This window comes from Amphibalanus amphitrite, unplaced genomic scaffold, assembly GCF_019059575.1.
Source record: "Amphibalanus amphitrite isolate SeventyFive unplaced genomic scaffold, NRLGWU_Aamphi_draft 000226F_arrow, whole genome shotgun sequence".
Taxonomy (NCBI): domain Eukaryota; kingdom Metazoa; phylum Arthropoda; class Thecostraca; order Balanomorpha; family Balanidae; genus Amphibalanus; species Amphibalanus amphitrite.
Window position 1 is genome coordinate 81,789 of NW_024881721.1, and position 6,658 is coordinate 88,446.

The following is a 6,658-nucleotide window of genomic DNA, read 5'->3' on the forward strand; positions in this document are numbered from 1 at the left end:
AATCGCAGCCGGTGTAAGGAGACCGGATGTATCACGAAACGTCGAAACATGAATAAGTTGTCACTTGTCAGGATTGGATGACCTTTTTTATTTTATTTTTTTAAAAATTTAGTCTGAAGCTTTTGAATGGAAGGATTCACAAGGACAGAGCTCCCGCTAAGCGATGCTTGTTGCGTTGATCCTGCCCTCTTCCCTCCGATCGTGCAATTCCTGTTCTATGGCAGAATTTAGAGTCCAAAGTTTAACCCTCGCCGGCCGAGGGGGGGGGCGGGTGCCGCCCCCCCCCATAGCGTTTTTTCGCGATAGCTCCGAACACGCTGGCGATAAAGAGCTGAAACTTGGCATACCTGACCTTTGATCCAAGCCGGATCTTTTGACACCAACCGCATTTTTGGGTCAGGTCAGGTCATTGACCTATGACGTCATAAGTGAACCTCTGCACGGTCTTCAGATGTCGCAACTTCGCAACGCCCTCACTGCCAGAGGAGATGTCACAGGGAAATGAAACTTGCAGGATCTAGTATCCATTATGAGTCCCACAACTTGTATATCTCGGATTTTTCCTAAAGGTCATATGAGGTCAGGTCATTTTCGTGACCTCACCATTATAAGTCAATGGGGAAAAATGAAAACTGCTATTCTGGCGCCGGGAACGATCTCCAACTATCTCAAGCACACAGCATCGTGATTTGATGCACTCCTTGCAAGGTTAGATGCGTCACTTTTGCAATGTTGACCTTGCGTGACGTCATTTATGACGTCATCAAGGTCATATTAGTTTTTCGTCAATAACTCTTGATCAAATTGAGCTAGCGAGTCGGGAAAGCCACCAATGGACTCAGGAAGACCTGCCGAATCGAATGATATGCGACATGACCTCTTTCGACCAACTTCGTGACCTGGGGGTGCTGACCTGACCTTGACCTGAGGTCAACATCCCAAGTTGACCTGACCCGGGCAAAAAGTATATGATTCGACGCGCCTGGGCGAGACGAACACGATGCTGCCAAAATCGGCGCTCTGCGGCCGTTTTTTTGCGAAGTTATTCACCAAAAACTGAACCGTACCTTGGGGCACTTGACCTGACCTCAGAGGTCACCGGTTGACCTAGGACCTTAAAATCGGATACCAATCTCTGCGTCTCGTAACGGCGCACACGCTCGTTTTTTCCGCGACGCGCTAGCTCCACCAGGGGCGAAACGGCGAGGGGGGGTCGTACCCGCCCCCCCCCCCCCTCGGCCGGCGCGTATGTAGAAAACCAATAGGTCCGGCGAGGGTTAACGTGCGCACGTAGCCGTGCACGGCCGGTACGCTCACTGACTTCACCTGGCTACGGCCTGCCACCAACCGCAACCATATTTACCTGTCAGGAGGCCCATAAACGTCAAGCGCCCGTCGCGCTTCGAATCCGGACTGTTGCAACTGGGAACGCGTGCTCTCACCACGCGGAGTCCAACGCTCTACGGACTGAGCTACGGGACCGGCAAACTTTGGCGTTTAGACCTTTAAAGAATGGACATCTCGAAATAGATGCGTCATGTCAGCCGACATTGGCACCGTTTCAGTTCATTCTAGGTACCTATATAAATGAAGCTCATCATTATTTTCTATATCTACATAGCTGCGGATTTACGTAACATACCCATCTATGCATACACTTAACATTCAATTGGAGTAAAAACTTCATGACTGGTTTAAAACATGGAAGCTAAAACTTAATCCAGTTAAATGCCAGACGATCACTTTCACCCTTAGGACAACTCCTATTCTGTCGACTTACACATTGAACGGTCACGCGCTCTTTCGTTGTCAAGAGGTGCGCGAATTGGGCATTCTTTTGGACGCTAGGCTTACATTTGCGCAACATGTTGATGCCACTATAGGAAATGTAATAAGATGTTAGGCCTAATAATTAATGCGAAGTGTACAGATGCCTGGATGTCCCCGGCGGGTCAATATCAATCGAACTGCATTGCTTGCCGCCTACAAGGCTCATGTTCGCTCAATAGCTGGGTACGGTTGTTTGGAGTGATGCTGCAAAGACCCACCTTGTGTGGCTCGAACGAATGCAGCACCGTTTTTTGATGTGGCTGGCATTGAATTCCGACGGAGATGGCTCCAGTCAAGATTAAGTGTGTCTTCTGAACCGATTTGGTCTGTGCTCGATTAAGTCCCGCTTTGTACAGGCCGATCTTGCATTCCTACTCAACGTGTATCGCAGCAGCATTCACGCAAAATGCGAGCGCTAAGACCATCCGGGCCACAGGCCTTGTGCGGGGACAGCTCCCGCAGTAACTGAGCGACCCGGCCTCGCGGTACAGTAAAGCGGTCGGTTCCAGGGGCGCCGAGCACCGGCGCCACCGGCAGTGCCTCAACAGCCGGGTCACTAAACTTACGGGCAAAACAAGCGTTCAAACAGTTCGCACGCTCTCCATCTCCCCGATATACACGACCGTCACATTCCAAGACAGGAGACACTTGTGCTGATGACTTAACTGCTTTTACAAACGACCAGTAACGTTTAGGGTTGTCTTTAACTCTCGCATGTGTAGGGGGTCGGATGGACCCCCCCCCCCATGGTTTTTCGCAAATAACTCGGGTAAAAAGCGGCCGATTGCGACGAAACTTTCACTACCCTCGCATTGATCAATTTTACACCTGTCCTGAAAATTTCATGACCCTGACCCAAATGACCTTTGACCTGTGACTTCTTTTCCGAGACCATGTTTGGCCGGAATCGCGATTTCGCGTATGTCGGCTCGCATTAGACGCGCGTTTGCAAGCTTTTCGTGGTTTCAAACGTTCAAACATGTGATTTGATGTTGCTCCCATACATTAGGGTGGGTGTCAAGGTCATCTGAAGGTCAGGTCAGGTCATTGACCTTTCGTGACCTCGGGTGACCTCGGTTCACTTTTTCGAGTTTTACATGTTTCTAGGCTAGTTTTTGGAGCTGAATCTAGCAACCATTTGAACATTTACGAAGTAGTTTTGGTGACTTCGTAACATGTTACGAAGCTGTCAGAGGCGGTTGACACGTACTACGAATACCCGTCACGACGCCTACTGGTTGACCTGACCTGACCTGACCCGACCTGGTCTAAATGCTTAAAGACATCATCTGTGATCAAAACTAACATGATATTCGTGATTAGCACCCCGAAAACCCCCTTAGCAGCCACACTTTACGACTTTCTAACAGGTCCCGATTTTCCCGCCTTTGGGTCATTGACCTGACCTGGAAGGTCAACCAATGACCTAGGACCTTAAAATTGGGTATCATCGGCTTCCTCTCATCACGGGCAACACGCTCGTTTTTTCCGCGAAGCTCTAGCTCGATCAGGGGCCAAACGGCAAGGGGGGGGGTCCAACCGACCCCCCCCCCCTACACATTAGAAGCTGGCAAACGCCGCACACATGCGAGGGTTTAAGTTGTCAATTAAACGTCCAACCCCTTCCAAGTTCCAACGCAGCAGCGGTATATAGGTTGGCGAGCATCGGTGGTCCTAAATGGTGATAGTATCACAATAGCCTTGCCCTGTAAGGTGTCATGGAGCGAAAAAAAGCGAAGAGAAACAACTGTAAGGTTGAAAAATATAATTAACCAAAAATAAGTAAACGTACGGCACAACAACGATATATCGGTATGTTATTTTCGGTACAAACAAAGGTATTAAAAGGAAACTTGACAAATGAAAAGACGGGACTGGTTGACATACCTATGTCCTTCGACGCGAAAAGTATAAAGTAATAATGGTAAAAGTAAACACGTCTCAGAACTGACAAGTAGACGAAAGAGAAAAATTCGAGTTTTATGAGTGACGATGCGTTGTTAATTTCAACGATAACAAAAAAATTAATCAGTTTGGTGTCGTCGATCGGTTTGATGGTGTTTGCGGTGACGGTTTGGCCGCGTTGTTTCGGTTGGGCGTCGGTGAGCGACTTTTGCTCGCAGCGCGCTGTTTCAACGACTGAACCGCCTGTTGCACCTTTCTGTGCGGACCGAGCGCCCGCTCCAGAGCCGCGAACCGCTCCGAGCACTTGCCTTCCTTGGCGGCCTTGGCCAGTTGACGGGCCAGTCCGGAGGCGGTGCTGGCTCCGGCTCCGGCCAGCACCTGCTGCACCGTCTGCAGCACCAGCTCTGCTGGCGAGTCGTCCGACAGCCGGACGGCGGCCAGCTCCCAGGCGGCCTGGTCGCGCAGCAGCCGCGAGTGGTGGTCGGACGCGTCCGAGCCGCCGCTGCCGCCCAGCCGGTGGAACAGGGCGCCCGGCTCACTGCTGCGCACCACGGCGCGGTACACGGTGCCGGCGCTGAGCGTCTCCAGACTACGACTGCTGGCCGGCAGCACGGAGAGCAGCCGCAGGCCGCCGTCGGCGCCGCACAGGTCCAGCTGCCAGCCGGCCGCCTTGGACTTGGGCAGCGCGTGGGACACCTGGGTGAGTAGCCAGTCGCGCAGCACGCCAGCACAACAGTCGGCGTTCGCCACCAGCCGACCACTCTCACCGTAAACCACTATGATGTATGTCATGGTTCACGGGTGCATTGCTTTTTAAGATTCTGGGATTTTCAACTTAATTTCTTCTTTTTAGAACTGATTCTTTGAATGACTCCATTACTTGATGGTTAGCAGAAAAAAAGATGCGACAATTTCTTCTAAACCCTCCCACCCCCAGATATTATGCTGAAGTTATCCAAACGACTGCATTTAACGAAATTCAACTGTGCTTATTTCAACCAAACGTCAACTGCATGACTGTATCGACTGTATTCTAACTTTATTTGACTTTGTCAAGCTCAGAAATCAGCTGGTAAAATGCAAGTAAAATGCATACTGCTAACCAAAGATCTCGTGAAGTAAAAATACACGATCTTCTTAAATTGACTCGTGACCTTTTTGTGGTGAAAGGTCGTATGATCATTTGTGCGTTCCGTTGAATCATTGTGTGGCAAGAACTTATGAAACAAATTAACTCGTGCCCTTAGTCACCACGGCACTTGACAGCAGCTAAGGTCTGGTGAGACGGTCTCGGTCGGATTACGGATTACCCCTGCCCCCTGCCGTTCGGTCCCTTATTGGAGCTAGAAATTCTAAAGGAACAGCGTGCTGCTGGCGCCTTGCGACAAGACGAAGACGGTGATTGTTTGTGAACGCTCGCCCGTCCTAACGATTTTCTGCATACGTTCCGGTCGAGGGGAAGGGTCCTGAACTACCCCTTCGCCGTTTGATCCCTTATTGAACTAGAGACTCTCGGAAAGCATGAAGGCGCGTGCTTCCTCATTATGCGCGGCTAACGCCTAACGGTTAACGATTTTAAAGTCTTTGGTCAACCAAAATTTATTGGTAGCTTTCCGACTCCACTAGCTCAATTGGCAGTGGCGTTGAAACTATTTTCTGACTGGGGGGGGGGGGGCTCACCTAACATGCATCGATGTCGCTTCATAACATATAAAGATCAACACAAGGTACCCCCAAATCTAGTTTCCTCGCCGGTTTTAGGCCGTTTATTTTTCGCCCATTCCACGGATAATAAAAAGAGCGAAAGCGTTTGTAAAAAATAACAGCTTACTCTGTCTCAACTAAGTCAACGGAATCACCTTTTTGGTTACTTGGAACAAGGGATGAATTAGATACCTAAATGACAACCAACCACCACGCCGTCGGGACTTTGTTTGGGCAGGACAGGACAAACCCAGAACGAATCTTGCCAACACTTCTCTGCCATTCTCATGCCCATCATCTTGTTTTCTTGCCGGTTTTAGTCCATACACCTTTTCACCGATAAGAAAAAAAGAAAGTATTTTTTCAGCAACTTATTCCGTCTCAGCTAATTCAATAAATCACCTTTTTGGCAAATAGGAACAAAGGTTTGTCGACGCTACCTCACATTACTTGAGGCTGACCTGAGGCCTCTTGCACCAAAATCCTCTTGCACCAATGCTTGGATTCTTTTGCATCGTATACCCAGTCCAAGTCTCAAATGTAACAATTTGCATGCAAAATTTTGCAAGCACATGTAGGATTATGTATTGGGCTATTGCAAACAAATTTACCACCGTTAGATTAGCTTATTCTGAAACCGGTTTTTCGATTTTACCTAGCTAGGTAGTTTGGTGCAAGAGGCCTCTGAACAATGAACAATGTAGGGTATCGCGCAAAGTACCTAATGGTGGATCCATCAAGCCTCTGCCTGACCGAGGAAGGACTGCTAAATTTGAGTCACGGAAGCAATGGACATCCTCGTCCATTCCCCGGGTCAATTGGTTCGGTGACTAAATTATAGCAGGCCCCTCCTCGGTCAGGCTTGATGGATCCACGGTTACTTTGCGCTGTACTTATATGACAGACTATACATAGGGGAGAGCGGGGAGAGTTGTATCATGTCCAAGTTGTATCAGGGCGAATTGTGCCAAACTTATCCAATAGATAGCGCTCGTGACACGACCAGCCGACGAGGTTTTCCGGGCGCCATCTTTCCCTGTTCTGTCGTGTGGCTGGGTAGACGCGTCTCGAGGTGAGAGCCGATTTTATGTTTTTTTTAATGTCATTCTAAAAAAATGAGTTGCAAGAAAATGTGTGTTTTGGGCATTTAGATGTGCACGAATTTGAAAGATCTCCGTAGCGGTGGTGAGGGTAGGTTCTAAGGCTGCGTGAGTGAAAA